At 31.7% G+C, this 5,265-nt stretch overlaps 1 pseudogene; it reads left to right on the plus strand.

Annotated features, from left to right (window-relative positions):
- The first annotated feature begins 1,951 nt into the window (after positions 1-1,951).
- Positions 1,952-4,909, plus strand: LOC141692536 (beta-amyrin 28-monooxygenase-like; annotated as a pseudogene).
- Positions 4,910-5,265: the final 356 nt, after the last annotated feature.

The following is a 5,265-nucleotide window of genomic DNA, read 5'->3' on the forward strand; positions in this document are numbered from 1 at the left end:
ATTATCTTTGACAAACACACCTATAATATCATAAAACTATATTTTTCAATCATTGATTTTTTTTAAAACTAAAATATCACTAACTTATACACGTATACATTTAAAATTATTGTTAAATCATATTTGTAAAATTTTCTAGTAAATAATTTTATAACTTAAAATTTTCACTTCAGATTAAATTCAAAAATTAAAAATATTAAAAACATTTGTGCGTTGCACGGATTTTAGGCTAGTATATATAATATAATACTTTTATTATTATTTCATACTGGTTAAGATATATATATATATTTATTTATAGTTCAATTTCTTATTAGTTTTATATTGTGCTTGTTATACAATTATTAGCTGATTATAATAATAGAATAGAATAAATAAAATAAATATATTATACCTACATTTTAGCACGTGCAACCCCGCGACCAAACTATACCACGAAAACCCCCCATACTATTAATAATAGTATAATAGAATAAATGAAATAAACATAATTATACCTACATTAGCAAGTGCAACCCCCTGTTTGACACCAAGTCGTACCACCAAAACCCCCTTACTCCAATTATATATATCATAGCACGTGCAACCCCGCCCCTGCGACGACCAAGTCGTAATAACCAAAACCCCCTTACTCCAATTATATATACTAGCTTAAATCTCGTGTGATGCACGAGTTCCCGTTAATATTTAAAATATTATTTATCCTGTTATATTATAATTTAAAATAATTATATAAATATAAGATAATTATAAATTTATAATAAAATAAAAATAATATGTAGTTTAGTAGGATAAGTATATTATCTAGTAGTTAAAACAATTTAGTTTTTTAGCGGATATATAAAACTATTTATTTAGTATTCTAATAATAGGATAAGTTGTGGCTGTAGTTTAATAGGATAAGTGGACCGTGTGTGTAGTTGTTTAATTATTTAATAGTTTAGCGGATATGTAACACTATTTATTTTATTTTTTTAATAACTAAATTAGGGAATTACCGTTGAACCAAATTATACCTCATTCCGGTTATTATAATATAGTATATAAGTATAGATAGATATGATATATTTTCCCTCATTACCCATTCGTAATTACAATATTAGTTATTAGTCATGACGACCGAAACATTTCATTTTATCTTCTATATTCCAGTTATAATCTATACTATACTATAATAACCGGAATGGGGTATAATTTGGTTCAACGATTATTTCCTAATTTTGGTTATTAAAAAATAAATAAATAGTGTTATATATCCGCTAAAACACTAAATTATTAAACTACTACTCATATAGTCTACTTATCCTTCTAAACTACAACTACAGCTTATTCTATTATTAAAAAAATAATAATAATGCTATATATCCGCCAAATAGTATACTTATCGTACTAAACTACGACCACATGTTATCCTACTATTTTTTATAAATTATTATTATTATATATTTATATAAATAATTTAAAATTATAATGTAACAGAATAAATAAAATATTTTAATATTAATGGGAACTCGTGCATCGTACAGAATTTAACCTAGTAAAAATAATAGAACGAACAGAAAAGTTAATTTTTGGGCTAGAACTTAGAAATGATAACTTACCACTTGGCCCACAGATTCGGGACGAACTCGAAATCTGATCCAATTTCTGTACTCGGTGTGTTTAATTAGTTTACGTCTTTTCTGAAATTTTAAAATATTAAGGAGTGGTACAACTCTCTCTTACAACAAACGAATACAGTAATACTGACTAAGATACCTAGTTTTGGACTTATTCTTGGATTAATTTGATATTCTCAAAATTGGAAGATACCAAAATTTAATTCATTGGCATTGGTCTACGTACCCTCCTCTCAGTATATGCAGCCACCACACAGGAATCAAAGATACATAAATCTACCCTACTAGTTTCTTATTTAAAACCCTCTCTTTAGCTACTAGCTAGTCATAGTACAGTTTCAATTAGAACCTAGAAAGGCACAAAATGGAACTCTTCTATGTCCCTCTCTTTTCCTTCTTTGTTCTTCTTGTCTCCTTTTCTTTTCACTACCTTTTTTACAAAAACAAAGACTACAATTTGACTGATGGGCTACCTCTCCCACCAGGCAACACTGGATGGCCTGTCATCGGAGAGAGTTACCAGCTTCTCTCAGCTGGATGGAATGGCCATCCAGAATCATTTATATTTGATCGTTTGGCCAAATATTCATCAAACATTTTAGAACATCGATTTTCGGAGAGCCGGCCGCAGTTTTCTGCGGCGCAGCCTGTAACAAGTTCTTGTTCTCGAATGAAAACAAACTAGTAGAGGCATGGTGGCCTGACTCTGTCAACAAAGTCTTCCCTTCTTCTCAACAAACATCTTCCAAAGAGGAGGCTATTAAAATGAGGAAAATGCTTCCGGGTTTTCTTAAACCCGAAGCGTTACAAAGATACATAGGTATCATGGATGGAATTGCAAGGAAACATTTCGAGTCCGGTTGGGACAACAAAGATGAAGTATTGGTATTTCCCCTTGCGAAAAACCTACACGTTTTGGATCGCTTGCAGACTTTTTGTGAGCGTTGAAGAGCCTTCTCAAGTTGCGAAACTTCTAGAGCCATTCAGTGCTATAGCTTCTGGAATCATATCTGTACCAATAGATCTACCTGGTACACCATTCAACAAGGCCATAAAATCGTCCAAAAAAATTAGGGCAATGCTTGGTAAAATTATAAAGCAAAGGAAGATCGATTGGCTGAAGAGAAGGCATCAGCACACAAGATATATTGTCACATATGTTATTAACAAGTGATGAAAATGGTAATTTATGGATGAATCTGAGATTGGTGATAAAATATTAGGGTTGTTAATCGGAGGGCATGACACTGCTAGCTCTGCATGTGCATTCATTGTCAAGTTTCTAGCAGAGTTGCCTGAGATCTATCAAGGGGTCTACAAGGGTAAGTTCTTCGGAATTCATTTTGACTTGTGTTTCCAGTTTTTTCAATACAATTAATCACTCAACTCAATTGCCTTTTCCTAGGGATACTACAAGTAGTACTTTTATAGTACTAAATATATAGTGAGCAAATGTAACAAATTGATTATGCAGAAAGACGTAGGTGGATAGGAAAGTATATTTAATGGAATCATGAATATGTTAATGCAAGGAGTGAATAATGTGATCAGCTCATGCAGAAAACAATGCACGAGGAGTCAACTCTCGTAATCAGAACCTTTATTTGTTAGCCTTACCAAACTTCGAGAAAGCTTACCTAAATCTTGATACAAGTTAACTTGTGTACATTTATGTGAAAGTTTGTCTTTTACTGAAATTATATATGTTATGTTATTTATATCATAATAATTAAATCCAAAAAATAATACACACTGTGATATACTAAAAAGTAAAAAAGGACATAAATAAAAGGGGAAGTAGAGAGAGTAAACACACACATGCTGCAAGTAGCACATACCACTCGTGTTGAAAAGTATCTAGAAAATGATTAGTGAGGTTTTAGTTTTAACTGTTTACTCAACAATAAACATGATAGCTATTCTCGTAGTTATCGACTCTAGACAAAGCAGGCTACAGAATTATTAGTATTTTTTTCTTTGGAATGGAATCTTTTAATCAAGTACTCAACTAGACGACGTTAGCTGGAAGATACATGAATTTTCTTCTTTACTTTACATGGATGTTAAAATAATGCATTAAATAGTAACCTGTAATAACAATGGAGTGTTAATTTTACTTTATCCACTAATATATTTTCACCAAACGTAGGGAAACGTCATTTTCTGATCAAATTTTTTATTTTTCAGAGCTCAAAAGATTTAAAAAGACGAAAATATTCCTGCATTATTTTTCTTAATTTATTTTTATTGTGTATATACGGGCAGATTTGTTATTTAGTGCTTTAATAATTCTGAAAACAAAAAATGTGACCTGAAAATAGTATTTCCCAACTTTAGGTACGTATCAATCATGTTGCTTGAAGTGGGAAATGGAGATTATGTTTGTGATTATTAGTTAATTAGTTTTTTTTGTAAAGCTAATCATGTGACCATTAATAATTAAATATTTTTGTGTGATGATTAGAGCAAATGGAGATTGCAAACTCAAAAGCTCCTGGAGAATTATTGAAGTGGGAAGACATACAAAAAATGAAATATTCGTGGAATGTAGCTTGTGAAGTGCTCAGACTTGCACCACCACTCCAAGGCTCTTTTAGAAATGTCCTCGCTGATTTTTCTTACAATGGCTTTTCAATCCCTAAAGGCTGGAAGGTACTTTTTAACTTACAAGATAAAAATTACGGAATCAGTGATTTCTGATGTTGACGAGATAATTTTAAAAATCGAAATTTACTCTTGTGTGCATAAATTGTAAAATAATTTTCTACTTATTGGCATGCAGATATACTGGAGTGCAAATTCAACCCATATAAACTCAGATGTATTTCCAGAACCAATGAAGTTTGATCCGGCGAGATTTGACGGGTCCGGGCCTGCGCCGTTCACATTTGTGCCATTTGGCGGAGGACCTAGAATGTGTCCAGGAAAAGAATATGCGAGATTGGAGATACTAGTGTTTATGCACAATCTGGTGAAGCGGTACAAATGGGAGAAAGTTATACCTGATGAGAAAATTGTTGTTAATCCCATGCCTATTCCAGCTAAGGGACTTCCAGTTCGCCTGTTTCCCCACAAAGTTCAAGCCTAATAACCTACCCTTGAATCTTGATTATGTTTTAATTTTCTGTTTTATCAGTACCCAATAAGCTTATGAAGTCTATTTGGTAGGTGCAGCCAGCAGGTTGTTTAGTTCAATTTGAAATGCTTGCGTGAAAATTATATTCTTGTACTATTGCATGTTTTAGTTTCTTATTTAAGTGTTCCAATTAATTATATATTGGTTTTGGCCCTGCTGAGTCTTGATCGTCAAACCTGACCAAAATCTAAGGTATGTCTAAGCTAACAAAAAATATTCAGATATACCTTAATCAAGGTATCTAATGGACTATGGTTTAGTCAAATTAAACTGGTCATTCATAATCACACTTTATGTTTGATTTAGACATTGAACTATTTCACCTACTTGAGATTGACTTTAAGCTAAGGAACGAAAATATTGAAAGATAAACAACGACTAGCTACTTGGGTGATTTTAGTTTGAAGTTCACTAAGATGAATATTGGTATGTTACAAATATATCTTGTTAGTTTTAATATATTTTGACTTGCTGCACTGCAGGTGCTTTGATCATATATTTATATTTTTA

This window comes from Apium graveolens, chromosome 10, assembly GCF_009905375.1.
Source record: "Apium graveolens cultivar Ventura chromosome 10, ASM990537v1, whole genome shotgun sequence".
Lineage (NCBI taxonomy): Eukaryota > Viridiplantae > Streptophyta > Magnoliopsida > Apiales > Apiaceae > Apium > Apium graveolens.